General features: G+C 55.9%; 1 protein-coding gene across 2 annotated transcripts in view; it reads right to left on the minus strand.

The window, feature by feature from the left end:
* SYNJ2 (synaptojanin 2) overlaps positions 1 to 21,793 on the minus strand; it is an 85,693-nt gene that overhangs the window by 58,365 nt on the left and 5,535 nt on the right. The gene's annotated exons all lie outside the window — the stretch shown is intronic.

Here is a 21,793-nt window from a genome sequence, read left to right on the forward strand (position 1 = left end):
AGGAAAAGCTTGGGCTCTGGAGGTGCTGATAGCTTCCTGAGGGCTGGGGAGGCGGGGCGGACCCTGGGGGGCCAGTGGCACTGGGGCTCCCACTTGCACCTGGGAGCGGGTGTGGTGGGCCTGGCCTGCCACCCCACCCCACATCCACTCTGTCTGCTCAGGAACAGGGCAAGACATTGTGACTGAGTCTGAGGTCTTTCCTTCCCAGGTGCCAGAAGAGGGGCCTCATCCTGGAACTTCCCAAGGAAACTGCTTCTACCCAGGGACATCTGAGCAGAGGAGCCTGGCACCCTGGGTGACCCAGGACGGGGCCAGTAACTCACAGGGAAGCTGGGACCTGTCACAGGTTGCTGGCACTGCCAATGCCCACACAAAGGCACAGCTGAGTTTCAAAGCAGAAGAGGAAAGAAAAGGAACAGGAAGCCAGTTAGAAGCAGGGGGTCCTGACCTTCGTCAGGATGCCGCAGACCCTCTTGCTTATGCCAGGGGCAGGTGCCTGCAGAACCCCCCTCAGAGTAGGACTTTACATGCACCAAACAAAAGATAAGTACAGATGAATTCAGGAAACTGTGCACTATGTGAAAGAAGTCAGTCATAAAAGACCTTGTAAATACTCTGTTTATATGAAACGTACAGAACAAGAGAGACAGAAAGTAGACTCGTGGTTGCAAGGGGCAGGGAAGGGAGAAAGGAGGCTGGGGCCCACTGCTAAGGACTACGGTGTCTCTTCTAAGGGACAGAGATGTTCCCAGATCCGATGGCAGCGAGATGATGGTACGACCCTGAAAATAAACCCGAAAGCACGCACATGTAGATTTTAGGGGGTAAGTTGTATGGTATGTGAATTATTTTCAATAAAGTTGTCATAAAATCAACAACAAAGTAAATGGATGACAAAGAACACCATTTGTTGGGCTCCAGTCACCACAATACTTCGGTGTTATAATGCAGTGGAATGAGGGCTTTGCTATTAGCATCGTAGGTGGAATCCACTGCGGCCGACCGACCGGCTTCATTTCAAACCAGCAATGAGAAGCGATGCTATTTGGAGATTTCCTGGCTGTGGAGGTGTTGCTGAGCCCCCGTGAAATTAAAAGCCCACGTAGATTTTGTTTCTTTCATTTCCTGGTAAAAGTTATCTGCCTTTCCCATCTTCACTTCTTCAGGCCGAGGAGGGAAACAGCGGGCCCGGCTGGCAGAAGCTGAGGAAAGCGGCCTCGCTCTCCGGCGGGCACGGCCTGGCTGGTCTGCACGCCATTTCCTGCCATTGGTCCCACCATACCTTCTCCTTTGGTAAAAGCCATGTGCACCCTGAGCCCCAGAAGATGTAGATCCAGACAGAAAAAGTCCCTCATCTTCCTCTGGGCAGCTTCGAGCAAGCCTGCTGGCCTCCCTGCACCAGCCTCCGTCTCCCAGCCCTGCCTGAGCAGAGAACTGTAGAACCTTCGCGTCTGTAACTGAAATACCTGTCATTTCTACGATGGCACAGAGAGGTGGCCAGCACGCTGGCTGGTTGCCTACCTTCCTCAGGAAGGAAGTGCAAATTAGGATATAGAAAAATAAAGACGAGGGCTGGGCTGGGGCTCAGGGTGGAGTACGAGGCGCTGTGTTCTCTCCTCGGCTGCACATGAGGATAGATAAATAAAATAAAGGCACTGGGTCCATCTAAAAAAATTTATTAAAACCAGAAAAAAGAAAAAGAAGGATGGACTTCTCCCTGCGTCAGCGCACCCGCCTCCAGTTCTCTGCACAGTGACCTGGAGGTCCTGGGGCCCAGAGACCCAGAGCTGGGAGGAGCCCCTGCACCATTTCTGCAAAAGGAGAAAAGAAGTGGCCAATTACCGCTGCACGCCGTCCTCCGAGTACGGTCCTGAGACCACCGTGGCCCCCAGGGTTGAGGGGCTGCAACTGGGAACTGAGACCCCAGAGGGAAAGGACAGAAGAGCAGGCCCCCATGCCAGCCCAACCCCAGAGCAGCCGCCCTGGGAACCGTCCAGTTCCGCAGCTTCCTGCTGTCTGCAGGTGTCCACTGGAGCAGGCCAGAGTGGCAATGGTGGCATTTCCATCTTGAGGGGTGAGCCTAGCTTCAGTCCACTCCCATCCTGACTCCAGCTCAGAGGGTCCACCTTCTCCAGGACAGACTTGGTGTCCGTTTCCTCCCTAGCATCCCCCTGCGTGCTCCTGTGCTCACTGGACCACGTGTCCCAAGGGGTTGGGGACACCATCAGTGTCAGACTGCCCCATCAGCACCGCCCACCAAGCAGGATATATCTGTCCAGGCTGGGGTTCAGACGCAGCTGGTGGGACAGGCCACAAGGCCAGAGACACCCCCTCTGTTTCTCCAGGTGCTGAGATGAGCTGTAGAGAACACCGTTGGCCAGCACAGCAGGACAGTTCAACAGCTTGACCGTTCACACTGCCTGAGGGGGTCCCTTCTGTAAAGTCGCCAGCGCCCAGGACCAATGCAGGGTTCCCCCGAGCCTCTGGTCAACATCTGCATCAACCCATCAATGGGTAATCTTGTTTTATGTGCGTCTGTGTTTAAAGACCCCTGGCAGGGCAGACACGGATTCGGTCACACCGAACTCAAGGCTAGGGCACAGGAACTCACGCCTGGACAAGCTCATCACAAGAGGTCTTCTCACTAGGGCACGTCCCAGCCCCTTGGCACTTAGAAATGCTAAACACTGAAATCACCAACAGAGACGGGAAATGTGCAAGATGTGGCACTGACTGAATCCCACAAAGGGCACTTGCTCCACCTCCGTTGGGAACGCGTGTCCAGTGCCCCAAACTGTCACCCCATTCACATCCACAAAGGACCACAAACACCCTGAGTCTTGATCTTGGGGTTATGAACAAGTTTTTGAGAGTACGTGAATTCACAAACATGGAGTGCGCACGTACCGAGGGTCCCCTAACGTGGCTCTAGGGCTCTGCACAGACTTTAGGAGTCCTGCTGGCGAAGCAGCCATTCAGCTCGGGAGAGGTACCTGAGCACCAGGGCTCCTCGCCTGGGGGACAGGAAGTCCCTAGCAACCACGGAGCTTCAAGGACAGCTCTAGGGGAGTCTATATAACCTCCAAAATTGCATGCAGATTTTTTATGTGAAAATTCTTTCATTCTACTTGTTCTTTTCAGATACACCTGACAGTAGAGTGTATGTCGACATATCATTCATACAAGGAGTGTACATACCTTCCCATTCTTGTGCTTGCACGTGATGTGGACTTACACTGGTCATGCATTCATATATGGACCTAGGAAGGTCATGTCCAATCCATTCTGTATGCAGATTTTGATACATATTTTTATGAGGCTAGGATCCAAAGAGGTGACTGACCTCAAAAAAGCCAAGAACCAGCTTAATGAATTGGTTTTCCCCAACGCTTGACATTTTTTTTTTTTTTTGAGACTGCAGGTAGAGCAACCTAAGCATAATTAATAAGATCATAAATCTGTATGAGCTGCAAGGAGCCCCTGATCCCCACAGCTAGGTAGACTTTGCTGGCACATGAGGAGCGGTTAGTTAGAGCAAACAGAGCACCTAAGAAATGTGGGTCTCAGGGTCCCTATAAAGGACTAGGAAGACACAGACCCACGTGTTCCATTAGCCTGCCTCAAAAACCCAGCTGTGCACGATGTGCCTGTAATCCCAGGGACTTGGGAGGCTGAGGCAGGAGGATTGCAAATCCAAGGCCAGCCTGGGCAACTGAGCAAGACCTGTCTTCAGAACAAAAAAATTAAAGAAAAGAGCTGGGAATGCAACTCAGTGGCAGAGCACCGCAGGTCCAAACCCCAGCACTAAAAGAAAAAAAAAAAAAAAAAAAAAAAAAAAAAAAAACCTCGGGCAGCTGGGAGAGGTGGGAGAGGTGTATGAGTCTCCTCTTGCAGCTGTAACAAACTACACTTGGCAGACTGCAGACCTTGTGCGTCTCGGTCTGAGCTGTGAGAGGGGACTGGCTGGTCAGCAGGTGTGAGCCAGACTGGCTGGGCCTGCACCAGGCAGCTCCAGTTCCCGGCCTCCTCCTGCTCCGGGCGCTGCCTACAGTCCTTGGCTCTTGGCTTGTCCTCCCTCTTCCAGTCCAGCAATCAAAGCACTGACCCCTGCTTCCGTCTTCATCTCCACCTCCCTCCTCCATCACTGAAGGACCCTTGAGAATACCATGCACCCATCCAGCTGGTCCAGGGTCACATCCTGCTCAAGGTCCTCAGCCTGGTTGGGGACTAGGATGTGGCCCTCTGGAGCCCTAGGTCTCCTGCTCTCTGTCCACAGAGAAAGAGTGAGGAGAAGGAAGCCTCCCTTCCTCCCAGCGTCTGTTCCCAGGCCCAAGATGAAGAACGTCTGCTGGGGGTGGTGACAAGTCCACTGTGAGGGAGCAGATGTGACCCATGCGCAGTGCTCCTCGAGGGCTGGAAAGGGCCCGCAAAGGTCCCTTCTGCACCTTGTCCCCAGCTGACAGGTGCTGGCCTCGGTTCTCCCTTGCATCTCCGCAGAGAACTATCAAATGCAATGAAATAAGTCTGACCCCAGGAACATCCATGTGAACCCAGCAGCTCCAAAGCCGCCACAAGACCCTTGGCCTCAGTGTTATCTGGTTCTCACCCTGTTAACCACGAAACAAAGAAAGCTTTGTGCATTCATTCCCCAGGCAAATAAACCTGAGCAATGAGCAAGGCGACAGGAAGTGGCCGAACACAGTGAGGTGGTCACGTGCACACTCAGGGGTGGGGAAGGGATGGCAGGAGGGACCGTGGGAATGCCCCTGGCCCTGGGGAATCGCAGACAGGGCACATCACATCTCCTCCTCTGCCACAGTTAAACACAGGGTGCAGAAACCCGTGTGCCCCCACATCTAAAAACAAACGGTACCCAACAGGCCGCCTCGTCCCAGCTGCCTGACTTTTTTCTTCTTTTTGGTACCGGGAATTGAACCCAGGGCCGCTCTACCACTGAGCTACACCCTCAGCCCTTACTTCGTATTTTGAGACAGGGGCTCGCTAAGTTGCGGAGGCTGGCCTCCTGCAGGTTGCTGACTCCCTCACAGACGTAAGGGCCCACCTCTGGGTAGACAATCAGGTGAGAAGCCAGCAGCAGGTACACTGCAACGCCCTGGGAGACCCGAAACTGCAACGAGAGGTCTCCTGGCGGAGTCTGAAATCAAGGCGTCGGTTGGAGCGGTCCTGCCTCCTCTCCGGCCTCTGGTGTCTGGTTTTCCTTGGGGACGGTCGGCTTGTGGCTCGTCACAGCCATCTGCTTCTCTCGTCACACAGCGTCCTCTCCCTGTGTGTCCCTGTGCTAGGGGCCCACACTTCTCCAGTGGGACCTCACCTCAACATTCAGGCTACGAAGACCCTGTTTCCAAGTAAGTTCTCACTGTGAGGTCCCCAGGGCCAGGTTGTCAACATGTGGTTTTGGGGGACACAGCCAGACCCAACACCCCACGGGCGACCTTACTAGGGGAGCCCATCTTCCAAAGGCTGCACTCCCCTGTGGCCGTCTCTCCAGGCCCCTTCCCCTTCCCAGGCCCAGACTCCAGTCTCCCCTGGCCCCACCACGCACCCCGACCCGGGCTGCAGCGCCCTGGCAACCCTCGCTGCCCAGGCCGCCATCCCTGAGCCTCACCTGCCCTGTCCAGAACCCCTACGCCCTGCCAGCCCCCAACCCGGCACCAGACATGTCCGAGCACCAGGTAGGCAATGACCAAAGGACGCCATGGGAGGCTGGGCACACCCCACGCAGGTAGGCAGCCCACTGGTCCGCTGCCTGCTGGGCCACGGTTTTCCAGGAGAAACAGACGCTCCTGGTCTCTGTTGGCAATCAGGCTCGGTTATTTCCAGGCCCGTGGGGGCGGCACACCCCTCCGCGGCTTGGGAGGCCTCCTTCCTGCCTCTGCCTTTGGCTGCACTTCCTGCGGATCTGCCCGCAGGAGAACCTTTCTGCCCCTCCCGCTGGCCTGAGCGTCCCCTCCTCCACCCTCTTGGCCCACTTCCTGTCTGCTGCTGGCCAGGGCTCAGCCATGCCCCAGCAAACCCGGATCTCAGTGCCACGGACTGTGGCTGGCACGTTCTAGGTGCAGGGACCCCACAGAGAACCAGACAAATCAGCCACACCAGAGTGGAGGTGAGGCAGGCACCCGAAGGTGACAAAGAAGGGACACTAGTAGCAGATGGATGAGTGATGGCAGCTGAGGGCAGCCCTGGGAAGGGTGGGAGGCCCAAGCTATGGAGGGGCAGAAGCAGAGGCAGAACCTACCAGGTGCCAAGGTGGACAGACAAGATCAATAAGCATGACAAGGACAGTGACTAAAGATGAAGACAACAGCTATATGAGGAGAAGGAATATGAGTGGGGGTGGGGAGAGACTTTACGTAGTTTGGTTTGTGAAGGCCTCACTACAAAGGCGACATTTGCAGACTGAAAAGAAGGGAGAGGGATGGACGAGGAGAGTGGGGGCAGTACAGGCCTGGAGGAGCATGTGCAAATGTCCTGAGGTAGAAGCACTCCGTACATGTGCAAGCATGAGCAAGGAGGTCAGTGTGACTGAAAGGTCACAAAGGACACAGTGCAGAGTCTCGTAGGCAGTGGAGAATGTTGGGTCTCATCTGAGTGAGAGGAGAGTCACTGCAGGGTCATGAGGACTGTTCTGGCTGCTGTTGAGAACAGACCCTAGAGGGACAAGGAGAGAAAGCAAGGAGACCAGTTGGGAGGCACTGAGCTGACCTCGCCAGAGAGGACCTGCTGCTGCCCAGAGCGGGCAGATGCCAGGGAAGCACTGAGACACGCGCAGACTCTGGACACGCCTTCTGTCTCTCATGGACATTTCCAAACAAAAGTGGAGCAGCCCAAGGTACCTGCTCCACCATCAGCCCTGCCCGGCCAGCTCCGCGCACGCCCCGGCCCACCTACTCCTCAGACCTGTGGGTCTGCAACGTGGTCCTGGGGCCGGCAGCATCGAGCACTGGGAACACAGGGGACCGCACCCCGGCCGGGCTGCCGAGTCAGACTCTGGCCACGAGACCCAGAAGTCTGCGCGTTAGCCAGTCCTCCGGGAGTGTCCGACGCTGGCCCAAGTTTGAGACTCTTGAGAACGGTGGCCCTGGAGGACTGAGGGACGCCCAGGGCCGCGTCGCTGCCTCTGCGCCCACTTCTGAGAGAAGCACCGAGAGGAGAGGCTCTTTTCCAAATCAACCACAATATCAAGATCACATCTCAGAACCTCTGGGGCTGGGGTGCAGCCCAGTGGTACAGCGCCTGCCCCCGCTGTGAGGCCCCGGGTTCAAAGCCCAGCTCCACAAAAAGAGGAGGACTTTGGTGCACGACTCCTCCCAGCGCCAAAGGTCCGGCACACCTGAAGGCAGAACCAAAGGGCTGTGGGCAGAAGGAGGTGGAGTACGGGAGAAAGTCGGGCTTCCAGCACGAGGCCACACCTAGATGAGCCGCAGCCTGAGGGCAGCTCCCGGTGAGGGGCCGCTGGGCCGGAGACCACAGGACCCAGGACCCTGCCAGCGGGAGTCCAGTTGGGCCTTGGCCGACAGGAGGCATCTACCCTCACAGGAGTGGAGGGAGCCCCAGGGTGGCTTCTGGGCACAGGATGTTGGGGACACTGAGAAGTGGCCAAAAAATATTCAAAAATCTCCCGAGGTGGATGAGCCCTGAGGCTGGGGGAGAGGCACCCGCAGGAAGCCCCAGGCAGGGAGGGCAGAGGCCGCTGTGCCGTCCTCAGCAGGAGAACTAAGAAAAGTGGCTTCGGGGAGAAGCTGGTGACCAGACGGGAGCAGCTTCAGTGGAGCCCATGGAAAAGACCTGGCGGAGGGGCGGAGACACCAGAGGCTGAGAGGAGAACACTCCCCGGGGACTCTGGGCGAGTGAGCCACACAGGCGGGCAGAGAAACGCAGGGCCGCTGGGGGGACACTGGGAAGGGGTTTCTCTACAACAGGGGCCTGGCCACCCAGTGAGGACCAAGAGATGCGCCCCTGGGCTAGGCCAGCAGGATCCAGGCACAGGAGGCTGCCCTAGCCTCCACAGTCCAGCATGGAACAGGAGGGCAGGGTCAGCACCTGGGGACAGACAGGGCGCACAGACTGGGGGGCACTCTCCCTGAGGGCTTCCATGGTCCCCGCATAAGAAGCAAGGCCATCTGCAGGAGTGAGGGCCAGAGGGCAAGGCAGGGAAGGGAGCAGGGCAGCCTGTCCCAGGAAGGTGATCTCGAGACCTCGCATGGGCAGAAGCTTCCGGCGCAGAGGCGGGGCAGAATGCAGACAGGAGCAAACCAGGAGCAGGTCTGGCCAAGGGGCTGGGAGGGGCAGGGGCCGTGGTGCTTTCTGTCCTGCGAAGAGGGCGGGCAGAGAGCGGTAGGAAAGGTGACCGGCTCCAGGTGGAGATCCCACCAGGGCCAGGGATGGTAGGCCCCAGGGACGGGGCCTTTGGCACAAATGGCAGGGAGCCAAGGGCATGGCTGGGCCAGGGAGGGACACACCAGGTGGAGGAGAGGTCCTGTCTTCAGGAGGGCCACCAACGTGGTGACTGAGGTACCAAGAACGAGGACATGATCGGAGAAAAAAAAAAAACAGAGAAAGGAGGACAGAGGAACCTGACTACGTCTGGGAGGAGCGTGGTGGTGACCGACGTCACTGTGTGCTTGGGTCCAGGCTGACAGAGCTGGTGTCCCTTTCTGCAAGTGAATTTGGCCACCAGTAGACTTTTCCCTGGTAACCCGAGAAAAGCTGCCTACATCTCTGGACCACGCAGCTCATGACAAAACCCGTCTCGGTTGGCGAAAACCGAGGAACTACAGGGGAACTTCAAAGAAAGGACGGCCTCCAGGAGCCCCCTGTCTGGGTGGAGGAGAAGGAGCCCCTACCTGAACGGCTCCAGGGCCAGGAGCCTTGGCTCGGGGCTTCAGGTTCCCAGGACAGAGCATGGGGTCAGTGGGGCTGGCCTTGGTGGGAACAGCTGTTCCCCGGGGGCTATCGCCAGGGTCTGCTCTGCTGCAGGACCAGCCAAGCAGCCTCTGCCCAGTCAGCAGACCCAACCGCACATTCCTCTTTAACAAGATTTTCCACAATGACAGGCCATAAGGAAACGCCAGAGAAGCCCTGCCCGTGGGTCAGAAAAGTAAGTAGGTCAACTGAAAACTGCAGCCCGCCGGAGACCGAGGCACCACTTGTGGCCACACTCTTGGGTATGACGTTAAATAAACCATCTTCCTGCACGTCAGGGACTCAAGACCGGTCCAGATGGAGGTCAGTCTCTTCCTTGAGCGGATCCCCAGCTCACTGCAGTCTGGCTGGTGGGTGGCTGAGCCTTCCAGTGATCAGTGTGGAGTTCAAGCAGCTCAGCAGAGATAATGGTTTCCCTGGGGCCCAGCAGGCGGCGGGAGGGTTGCTAAGCAAAGTGCAAACCAAAACATCTGTTTGAAGCAGAAGCTGAGTGCCCAGACAAAAGCCAACTGGCCAGACAGTCAGCCTCTAAGGAACTTTCGCTGCATCTCCCCCTCACCAAAAAGCCCAGACCACAAAGCGCCCTGGGGCTCTGGACGGTTAAAAAGCATTAGCTCAGGAAAGGCACTGCTGCCCCCAGGGCAGTGCTAAGGTCCTGGAGGACCTGTGCTAAGGACCTGTGCTAAGGTCCCGGAGGGAAGCTGAGCCTCGGTAGCCAGAGCTGGAGCGCCGCTGTGCTGGGCAGGGGGCTCCCAGCGCTCTCCACACCCCCCCTGAGCCCTCAGCATGGCTCCTGGGACCAGAGAGCCTCAGCGTAGATCTGGCCCCCGAGTCTTGGAAGTTGAGTCTTCTTTCCTTAAAAAGGAATCCAGGAAAGCAATCTGCACCTTGAAAACCTGGCGCAGTGCTGGCCATGCCTCTGGCGGCCTCTTCTGCCTACTCAACCGCAGAGGCAGGGCCAGGGTGTGTCTCCCCACCCAGCGAGAGTCAAGGGTCAGCTCTACAGATGATCCTGGCGGGGGGGGGGGGGGTGCCCTGGCCAGACCACTGCCTGCTGGGGCCTTGGGTCCCTGGAGGGAGCCTTGGAACAAAGCTTCCATCCCTCCCTCTTCTCACAACAGATTGTCCCTATTGCTCTAACCCTAAAGCGCTGGTTCGGGGCCAGGCTGGCGCTGGACCTCGCTTCCTGTTCCTCCACCACGTCTCTGCACAGACCAGTCCAACCAGTTCCTGAGTCTTCCCACTCCTCTTCCTTGCTGTCCTGATTCCCGATTTCCACACACACCCCTTTGGAAGCCCTGCAGGGTCCACACGCAGCTCCGGGGTACAGGAGGCAGGGGCTGGGGGAGTCTGAGGGGAGGAGAGTCCCACGGCCTCCTGACTTCAGCTCCGCCACTCAGCAAAGCGTCCCCAGGCCTGCCGCATGCCAGGCACTTCTAATCACCGGGAGCCAGGCTCGAGGAAGGCCTCGGGCTGAATAGAGCTGGAGAAGCCAACCCGAGCCAGGCCTCAGGAAGCCGTGTGGAGGCCTGCGGGCTGTTGGCAGGACTCTGCAGGGGAAGGCTCCAGGGCCTGGATGCGAAGTTCAGGGGAGAGGTGAGGACTGCAGCTGGCTCCGGCTGCTTCAGAGGAGCACGGAGGAAGGACGTGGACACAGCCCGTGTGGACAGCCCCTGGCAATGAGGGGGGACCAGGGTCAGGTCAGGTTCCTTAGAATGAGATATGCCAGCCTGCTGGACATGGTGGGCGTGGGCTAGGTGGGAAAGAAAGGGGGCACTTGTGCAGCAAGGTATCAAAAGGCGAGGGGGACGGGCCCAGTGGACAGGGAGGGGGATGGGAGAGGTCACCCACAGTGAGACAGTGGTGCACACAGCTCAGGGCAGTGACTGGGCAAAGTTCCCTCCCAGTGACTTCCATTTCCTCAGGGAAGTAGGGAGCCAAGTCCCAGGTGAGAGGGAGAGGCTTCGGGAGGACGGCAGCGGTCAGTCTGGACACAGGAGGAGAGTGGAGGCTGGGGATTCTATGCTGGGTGAAGGAGGGAGATGAAAAGAGGAGCCCGCCACAGCCACTGTGGACTCCAGAGAGGACGGGAGGGTCCCAGAAGAGGCAGGCCTAGGCCCTTGTGGGCTGCAGGCACTCTGTCCTGAGGGAGGGAGGGGATGAAGGAGGCCGGGCGGCTGTGAAGCTCAGCCCCAGGCCGGTTCCACCCTGGAAGAACCAGGTCCACAGGAAAGGGAGAGAGATGGACCCGGCTGCCAGGAAGCCAGGGGGCGAGGCCTGGCCTGGGATGGGGACAGAGTGGGTTGAGCGGATTCCAGCTCTCCAGGGAAGGGCCCAGGCAGCGAGGCAGGCCAAGGACCCCACTGCTCCAGGCCACCCTGGGGACAGAGCGGAGCAGCCTCAGTGGGAGGCCCGCCTGGTGGAGGGCAGCGGAAAGGAATCCTGCCAAGGAGAGGAGACAGGACTCGGCCCCGGGAGGCTGAGGGAAGGGCTGGCCAACCAGAAGTGACTCCGGCTCCGTATTTTAACCGGAATCCAGAGAACAGGCCGTGCTTATTTCTCGGGCTTCTCCAGTTTTGTTATTTGCTGTTGTCTGGTGGGGAAGGAGCAGGCATCAGACCTGGGTGTTCACCTGAGTCAAGAGCCACGCAAGGCTGACCTGCCAGAGCTGCACCGGGGTCTGCGGGAGAGTGGGATGCACACCAGGGCCCACCGTGGAGGAAAGTAGGAAGGAACCAAGGCAAACTCCGGCTCGCCGGAGCTGCTGGGCTCCGCGCTCACTTGCCACGCTCAGGCCATGGGGGCCACGCGTCCTTCAAGACTCCCGTGGCCTTTCTCTACCCGAGGTGACTGAACCAAACAGGCCTGCCTAGTCACGGGCCTGACACCACAAAAGAACATCCACCTCCCACAAAAGGGCAGAAGAGACTGTGTAGGTGGTCCTAGTGCCCACCAGGCACTGACTCCAAAATAGTTCCCTGGACTCCCAGGACAAAGGCTTTCTTCCCTGGACTGAGCACCTCCCTCAAGCAGAGAAAGGCCTCTGGGCCTTAATCATGTGGGAGCAGGGTGTCCCCAACTGCATTCCCACGGAGCCCAAGACGTGGCCACAGGTTCTAGGAACGAAAGGCCAGCTGTTTTGAGGAACACTGCTGAGCACGTGTCTTACTGCAGGACCTCGGGAGCTGCGAGGCGGATCCCATGTCCAGTCGCCTGCCCATGAACTCCTGTTTCCAGGGGCCCCTGGGGGGGTCTGGATTTCACAGGAGCATGCTGCCTGCCTCCTCTGCACCCTGGCCTTCTCAGACAGGATGCCTTGCCTAGAGACCCCCACTCACCCCACGCTACAGGGTCCTCACTGCCTCGGCCACTTCGGGCCTGTCCCAGGCTGTGGCTCGTGCCCCAAGCACCTGAGTCCTGCCTTACATGCCAGCCCTAACTGTGCCTCTCAAGGCCTTGGCTGGAACCCAAGCAGTTGTGCTCCCTGGAGGGCAAGGCCAGTCTGGGCCTGTCTGGAAGTCTGCAGGGCCCACCCAGGGAGCCTGTACCAGAGAACAACTGTCCCCGGGGTGGACAGGAGGAGGGAGACAGGTGCGAGGACACAGCTGCGGCCCAGGAGGGCTGCCTGAGCCAGCGGGATGCCAGTCACTTGGGGCCTCTGCTGCACCATGCTTGTGCCTGGCTCACGATGGGAGAAGGCAGAGGGAGGCTCGGCCTTCACCCACCCAGGCCTGGTCACACGCACCCCGCGGGCAGAGCGGGCAGAGCTGGCCGCGCTGGCACCATTGTTCTGAGTGTTGTGCTCTCTTCTGAGAATCGCGTATTATGCCCTTGCCAGCTTCTCCGCTGGCTCTGTCCTTGGTGATCCTGGGCTCTTTGTGATTATCTCTAGCCTTTCATTTGCGCAAAGGGTCAAATGCACTTTCCTTCCTTAGGAGCTGCTGCTTGCCTCCTAAAGACACTTGAGTGGAGTTTACGATTTTTAGGTAGTCCAGTTCATCAGAGTGGCCCACACAAGGGGCAGGCAAGAGCCCCAGGGTGCTGGCAATGCCATCTCCAGACTCCTCTGGTTATGCGAGTGTGTTTACTTGGTGAAAGCCAGACTGCGCACTCAGAGTGCACATTTTCTACTTGTATATTGTATCTCAATAAAAAATATTTCTTAAGCTGGGTGTGGAATGCATGCATATAATCCAAGACTTGGGAGGCTGAGGCACGAGGACAGTCAATGGGAGGTCAGCCTCGGCAACTTAGCAAAACTCTGTCTCAAAACAAAAAATGAGCTGGGGATGTAGCCCAGTGGCAGAATGCCCCTGGGTTTGATCCCCAGTTTAAAAAAAACAAATCTGAAATCTGTACTTCTTCTTCCCTTGATGGCTTCTGAGTTTGATGCTTTCCTTAGAAAGTCTTTCCACACCATACACCTGTGAGATACTGTCTTCTAGTATTTTGAAAGTTGAAGTTTTTTTATATAAATTCTTAATCATCTCTGGAACTTGTCTTGACGTGTGACCTAAGGAGGGACACCAGCTCTTTTTCTCTCCTTCACTGGGCAGGCGCTCTGCCTCTGAGCTGCCCACGGGCAGTTGTGGCCAAGGGCTTCGCAAAGCCTCTGTTGAATTCTCCGACTCTGGTCCCAGGTGCCAAGCTCTGGAGGTGGTTTGTCCCCTGCAGGTTCGCATGCTGGAAGCGTGGTCCCAGTGTGGCTCTGGGAGGAGGGGTTGAGCTGGGCTCAGAGGGCCTGTTAGTTCCCTCAAGAGCAGCGAGTCATGCAAGGTGGGCTCGGCCCTCCCAGGTCTCTTGCTTCCTCCCTGATGTGGGGCATGCTCTCTCCCATGTTCCTGCCACGTGATGCTGTTTGCCATGTGATTCCACTCGGAGCTCTCACCGGAAGCCTGTCCAGGGCCGTGCTCTTGGGCCTCGAGAACAGTGAGCTATATGCACCTCTTCTCTTTATAAAGCACTCTGCCTTGCGTGTTTTGTTATAGAAACAAAATGAACCAGGACACCGGGAACCCCGCAGAGGCAGGCTGTCAACTGTTGCCATTCAACACAGCTTATGGCAAAAACACACTGACCGACAAATTGCCCCTGGACAGCAAACACCCCTACATCAACTAGAACCCCTCAGCGGGACACCAGGTTTGGGGCCTCCTTAGGGGTGACTTTTACAACGGGACACACTTGTGGTCCCTGAGGTCTATGCATACACCGTTTTCCCTAAGGAATCTGGTACCCATGGGGCACGGAAGGAAGAGCGAGCTACTCGACTGACAGCTACATGAGCAGTCCCTCCCATGAGCTGCGGTGAGGACCACAGTCCCAGACAAGGAGCAGCGGCCCCACCTGCCGGCTTCCTCCTTCCTGAGTCAACATCCCAAGCGTGGCTTAACATTCTAAATGTGCAGCCGGATAAAGCACGAGCCCTGTTAGGCACCGCACGGTCCACTTAGCAAATACCCACCCCTTTCCTGGATGACGGACGTGGTTGCCATCCCCTACCCAGACTGGGGACTGAACCAGGGCGCCACCACTGAGCACCAGCCCAGCCCCTTTCTTTCTTTTGAGACGGGGTCTCATTAAGATGCTGAGGCCTTGAACTTGCAACGCTCCTGCCTGGGCTGCTGAGTTGATGGGTTACAGTTACGTGCCACAGCGACAACCAACTGTCACCTTCTAACTACACGAAATGACTCCGTGCACACTGCCGGCTCCAAGCCTCTCCATCCTCCTGATCGGTGCTGACACCCACATAAGTGTCAGGGATTTACAAAACACTCTGGTATTTGGTTGATCAAAGGGACCCTTGTTGATCTTTTTCCAAGCCTTCTGGGCTAGTTTCTGCCCTTCCCTGATCACTCGATAGCCCGTCCCAAGCTCTTCCACGCTGGGAGGTGCTGGGATAGGGTTCTGAGCAAGACTCCTGACCCCTGGGTTTGCTGCCAGGAGCTGCACTGATGGGGGCAGGGAGGGGCTGAAAACAAGGGCGATTCTTCCCCTCACAGTTCTGGAGGCCAGTGTGAAACCAAGGCCTGGCAGGGCCACCCTTCCTGGCCTTTTAAGCTCCTGGTGGCCCCAGGCACTCCTCGGCCCGGGGCAGCATCTCTGGCCAGCTTCACTGTGTGGGGGATCTCCTATGGCGTCTCCCCTGACCGTTCTCTGTGGCTTCTGATCTTACACCAGTCATGGTGGAGGAAGGGCCCAGCCCACTCCAGCAGGATCCTGCTGCAAAGGCCCCACTCCTCACCACATCAGGCTCACAGGCCCCAGGTTGGGGGTCAACCTACCTTCCAGGGGACACAATGCAACCATAGCTCCGTGCCCATACGCTGCTGTGGTGGATAACAGGACGCACAAGCAAACACACAAGGCATTTCATTACAAAGAAAGGAAACAGGCAATGGAACAGGCCCCAGGCTAGCACAGCTGCTGTGCTCAGGAAGTTCTGGCTGAAGTCACCAGGCTGAGCCCTGGAGGCTGAGGAGGCAGCCAGGCAGACCCCAGGAAGGGCTCTGCAGGCAGGTGGAACTGCAAGCATCAGCCAGGCTGCTCAGGGGAGCGAGCCCCGGAAAAGGAGGAGGCAGGGGGAGAAAGAGGCAGGGCAGAGCCTGCCCGGTGGTGTAGCCAGTAGGCAAGTCAGGAGGCGGCTGCCAGCAGGGAGAGGCCGGACTCTGGAGGTGGCAGCAGAGTGGCTGGGCCTGCGGGGGCTTCGGGAAGGAGGGGAATCAGCTTAACTCAGGTGGAGCAATAGCCCTGAGGGGGCTTCCAGGATCCAAAACGGGAGGGTGGAGGAAGAATTTTGGGGGCAGGAGTTCCAGGCAAACCTCAGCCTGTATGATTTCGGTAAAGTCCCTGCCGGAACTCACCGGGTGTACTCAGGTCCCTGCATGGATGGATGACCATCTGGCCTCTTCACAGGGTCCCGTCCCAAGAATAAGGCGTCCCTTCTGTGGATCCCAACGTCAGTCAAGCTGCACAGCTTTCTTCTTGTCAGCTGCACATATTTCATTCACGCCCAGGAACCGCGGGGAGTGGGACCTTTCCCCCATTGCGCGCCCTCATGGATGGCGCTGGTGGATGGGAGGCCACTGACCTTGGTGTTGACACCGAAAAGCAGCCGATTTATGAACTCGCTGTGCCTGACGAACCCCCGAGGCCTACCTCAGAGCTCTGGGAGTTAGCAGGGCTCTCCACTCCGAGTTCACCCACTCTCCCGAGTCCATCTGGAGGACGCCAAATTAATCCCAGACCAGCTATCGCCTCATCCACACCCAAGCCTTCCAGGGTGCTGGAGGGAGAAGATCGGAGTCATTGAAGGCCCCCTTGGGAGGCCCGGGCTGGGGGACCCTCTAGGCTCACATGCCTTTCTGTTAGGACCCCATCGAGTCTTCCTTCTGAACTTCTTTGTTCTTTGAAGGTAACATTCTAATAAATTCTTAGTAACCAAATTTTCCTGATAAACAAATGAACCAGAAAGCTGAAAGGGAAGGTGTCGGCAAGGTCAAACCCAGAGGGTCAGAGTCATTGTACGCACAGCAGAATTTTATGGTTTCCTCATTTCATATGATTCTCATATCATGTTTTAGGGATAAGTTATAAATATACCCCTGCAGTAGACAAAAAAATCTCATCACAGGGCTGGGGACACAGTGCAGGAATAGAGCACTTGCCTAGCATGCTCAAGGCCCTGGGTTCCATCCCCAGCATGCAAAAAAAAAAAAAAAAAAAAAAAAAAAAAAAAAGCAGAAATTTCATCCGTACCCACAGGTCAGAAAGCTTTTGCCAGGTCTCCCCATGGCAGCCTGAAATCAGCAGGAAGCCTTGATATGAGTTAGGAAAGGGCTGCCTGGATAGATTTGGACATAAACTGGCAGCTTGGAAAAGTGGACGTGGGGTGGGGAGCCCCTGTCCTGGACCCCAGAGGACCTTACAGGAATCCAAGACTTCCAGGTTACCACAGAGACTCTGGGGGTCTCTAGAATTATTAATATTTTTAACAAGCTATTCAAAATCATACTTTCTGCACTTGTTAGTACACAGCAAAATTAAAACAGGAGAAAAAACAGTCAAGTTCTATTGTTTCAGGGTTAAAGTCGACTTATCCCACCAGGCAAAATCTTTCAGTCCTTACGCCAAAAGACTGTTCCCATAGTCTGGAGGAAGCAGGGGGCCTTTGAAATATAAGATTCTGCTGGTTGGAGACAGATTCCAACATGGAATTCTTTCTTGAACCTCCATCCTGGACCCCTCTTACCACCCAGATGCAGTTGTGACCTGGTCCCCTGCCCTCATAGTGATTCCAGTGAAAAGAGAGGCAAAGCCCAACCCACAGAGAGACCCTGTTATGATGCTGGCTGGGGCCTGGTGGCAGCAAGTCATCTCTAGGCCTGACTTTCTAATATTCCTGTCTTTATCCACCCCACACCATTGAAATAACGCCCCCCCCGCCATGGACACTGACAGCAAGTGTCACTGCTCTATGCCCAGAACCCACGTGCTGCTGCAAACAGCTCATCCCTGCCAGCAGGATCCAACTGGGTTCCATTGACTCCCGTAGCAGGAACTGTAGAGAACCCTCTTCTCTTGAAGAGAAGTTTCCAACACACAGTATTTTTCTGTCATTGGCAAGACTTCTGGTGAAGCCAAGCTCCATGGGTTACAATAGACAGATAAAAAAAAAGATCACACATTCCCAGGTACACAAACTGCCCACTCCTTAGCAAAAGGGAAGTCCAGGTTTTTTTTTTGTTTTTTTTTTTTTTTAATGCTGAACAATTATGAAACTTAGGCTCTTAATAAGAATCTGCCTGGAATTAGCATAGTTCATAATATATCAGTGAACACTTTACTTGGTGTTCTATTGCTTTTTGTCATTGTTTTGTAAGTTTTTTGCAGGTGATAGGAAAGTGGCAGAATCGGAGAGAATCTCCTATATTTTCATTAATCCACAAGCAGTGATCAATGAAATCACAGCACCAGATTTCAAGGCTGAGTTCTGACTTTCTGCACCTCACCACCTCACTTCTCCTAAGCTTCTCCTAAATTTCTGGACAGTTGAAACTTTTAGGTAAGTGAAGTATTAGGTAAGTAAAGTAGTAATAGTGCATATGCTTGCTAGGTAAGCCTCTCTCCTACTTTTTTTTTGGATACCAAGGTGTGAACCCAGGGGCACTTAACCACTGAGCCATCCCCAGCCCTATTCTATATTTTATTTAGAGACAGGGTCTCACTGAATTGCTTAGGGTCTCACTAAGTTGCTGCGGTTGGCTTTGAACTTGTGATCCTCCTGCCTCAGCCTCCCAAGCTGTTGGATTACAGACATGCACCACCATGCCCGCTCTCTCTTTTTTTTTAAAACACACATGGAGGTCTGGGGATGTGGCTCGGGGGTACAACTCATGCCTGACATGCAGGAAGCCCTGGGTTCAACCCCAGCACTACCAAAAAAAAAAAAAAGGCACAGTCTCGCGAATAGGAAAGGCAATATCAGGAGTAATCACTTGTTTTCCGATGAAGATTCTAAGGTCTGAAAGGCTTGGCTGTCTTTTCCGAGGGGAAGGGAAAATATAAGGAGCCAGGGCTGGCGTTCAGGTCTCTCCCAAGCCACTGCTGAACCCCAGCTACTCAGTGTGGTCCGTGGAACAGCATCACCCAGGGGCTTTCAAGAAATGTGGACTCTGCCCCGACACCCGCCCTCAGCAACTGAGGCACGTCCTTCTTGCATTTTAATCAGATCTCCAGGTGGTGTGGACGGATGGTCAGTTTTCTGAGCAGTGCTGTCCCAGGCTTGTTGATTGATGGAAAGGAGGGGAAGAACTCGAGGTCAAACCCCTGAGAGCTGGGCTGGCCCTCACCGGGTCCCCGTGGTCACGACAGTCACCACTCTCTCCAGGATGCCGTACAGATGCCGTACAGATGCCGGAGGGTTGAAGCCAGGCAGCCTCTCTTCAAAAGACCCATAGCTCCAGTGTCTGCTTCTGGCCAGGCCCAGGCTTCCTCCAGGGACGAAAAGGTTTGTGGCCCTACAGTGGGAAGAGGCTGGGGCCAGGACGACAAAGCAATTCAGGGTCCAGTCCCCACAGCTCAGGGCAGCCCTGGAGGATCAGCTCCACCCGCATGGAGCAGCACCCTTGTTTCCCGCAGTCAATGGCCGACAGGTGGGAGTGGAGACAAGTGGGGGTTTGGAGGTGTGGTCAGCTGGACACACTACAGTCAGACCCCGGGAGAGGGAAGGAAGCATCTATTTTTTCTGAGTAAAGATCACCTCCCCCAGTCAATATCAAGTGGACACAACATCACTGCTTACCTCTGCGTTCACAAAAAGGCAGCCTAGGCCAGCTGGGCAAGAAGCCACAGGACTGCAGGCTCACCTTCCAGCTGCCAGCCCAGGCCTCCATTGGACAGCCACCCTCTCCCCAGTCCCGCCCCCCACCCCAGTCCCTCAGCATCACTGAAACAAGGGGACAGCACGTGGAGCTAAAGCGGGTAGGGCACATGGTACACAGGAGCCCATGGCCTGCCCCAGGGGCTGGGGAAGCGCTGAGTACCCGCAGGCTTGATGGTGGAGGTGAAGGATGGGCCCTGTTCCCAGGGTGTGTGTGGCTTTCCTGAAAACACAGATGCACTCCAGGGACAGAGAGGAGAGGCTTGCCATCACACTAGGCAGGGGTTCCAGGAGAGCAGGAGGGACGGCCATCAGTGTGGGGGTGGCCCGGCGGAATGAGCACCCAGGAAGAGAACAAGGTGCCAGTTCCCATGACATCATACCACACTACTTAGGCAGTCCCACATCCTCAAGAACTGCCTTAAGATTAAGCTCAGACTTCCACACGTGGACTTTTAGGACCCGCTCTTGTGATCTGGGTCATCTGGGCCACTAGGAATGTGCTGCCTGCCTGTCCTCCAAGGTTATTTGTCAAAGGAATCCTTCTGCTCCGAGGCATTTTCTGAAACAGGAAGCTTTACCAGCAAGTGGCACCCTGCCAATCTCCTAATGCCACAAGTGCAGATGGCTGTGGCCCATGGGGCCAGCCAGGTGCACACAGCCTTCCTGTGTGGGCCCTGGCAGAGGTGCTGGCTCCTGCTCGGCACCACCTCAGTGCAAATCACAGTATGTGCACCCACCTGCAGAGCAATGCCTGCCCAGAACAGCCAACCAAGGTCTGCTCCTATGGCGTGCCTGGCACCTCGCTTAGGGACTTCTCTACCTCTAAACCCAGGAGTGCTCAGGGATGACCCTGGCCCAAAACTGCGTCTGTTTGACCGTCCTCATGTTCTGAATGTTCTGGAGTCTGGGGTCCTGCTTCCTCTGCCCTGGGGACCTGAGCTCAGTCCTCAGAATCTTGAGGCAGCACCGGGCTCTGTGCCAGGCGCTGAGACATCCACACGGAAGAATGTGACCAGCTCGGGGACCCAGCCCTGCTCTCCAGGAGCACAGGCTTAAAGCCAGCACCTTCTGCAACATGGAGCCTGCCTTGGTAAAACCGCACCCTCTGCTCAGAAAGTGGGTGATGGGCTCCCCAAGTATGAGCCTCCTCCGTGAAGACAAGTGTCAGATGAAACCCTGCCACCACGGGAGCCACCGAGCTGGTGCAGTGCGCTCACCTGCAAGCCCCGTCTTCCCTGCACAGAGTTCAAGACCCAAGAGGAGCCCGAAACAGCGGGACAGCCTGAGTTCTTTCCCATTCACCAATGTATTTACTGTTTTCACCGAGAATGAGAATTTATTGAACATACTGTTCTCTGGAGCCTTCAGGTCTCATTCCAATCATGATTCTACCATAAATAAGAGGTGGAAGCCCGGGACAATTCTTAACGCCTTTCTGTGCCTCAGTTTCTCTAAGTGTAAAGTGGAGATCATTAGCACCTGCCTCATTGTGAGGATCACACAAATCAATATATGTAAACTACTTAGAACGGCACTTGGTATATGGTAATCAAATAGTAGCTACTGCCAAGTTGAACCAGAGTTTATTTAACCAGTAAAACATTCAAAACACCGTGAAATAAACATCCTTGACACAAGACGGGCTAATGACCTGAACTATTTCCTGAGATGAATTTCTGCAGGAGGAACTCGGGACCAAAGACATGCACTTTGAAAGGTTTTCATTCACTTGTCAAATTTTCCTTGAGAAAGAATGATCCCCATTTACCTTCAAGGGCTGGAGAGCCCCTTCCAGGGGGTCTTGAAGGCAGGCAGCCTTCACCTGGGCTGTTTCCGTATTGGAGGTGGACCCCGCTGCCCCCACCTGGCCTCAGGTCCACGGCTTGTGGAGCAGGGAGGGCAGACAGCTGGGGGACTTGGAGGATTTGACTTTTGTCTCCCAGCAGGTGCACAGCCCTGCCTGCAAGTGCTGAGGGACCCCAATCCAGTTCCCCAGCCTGAGCCCAGGTCACTGTATCCAGGGGTTGAAAGACAATTTGAATGAAAACAGAAACTAGCTCCTATCCTCAAGTGGCAAGGCCACAGAAACCGAGCACCCAAGGAATGGTCCAGAAGTGAGACCCAGACTCATGCAGGTGCCCAGAGCAGGACACTGGAATATCTGCAGGGTCTGGGGCAGAGGACAAGTGGAGCCTGGTACTCTGCATGATTTCAACCAAATTAACAAACTGAAATTTTTTATCCCTCCCACCTTGAGAAGCACACTCCCACCAAGAACCAGAAGGCCAGGTCCCCACCCGAGCTGGCCCCTTCTCCACTGCCTTCCCCAACGGGCTTCATATCCCTGCCAGGGGCCTCCTGTGCACTCTAGATTGAACCCAGAGGCTCTTAACCAGTGAGAAACATCCCCAGCCCTTTTTTTAAATTTTTGAGACAGAGTCTCACTAAGTTGCTTAGGATCTC

This window comes from Sciurus vulgaris, assembly GCF_902686455.1.
Source record: "Sciurus vulgaris genome assembly, chromosome: 7".
NCBI lineage: Eukaryota > Metazoa > Chordata > Mammalia > Rodentia > Sciuridae > Sciurus > Sciurus vulgaris.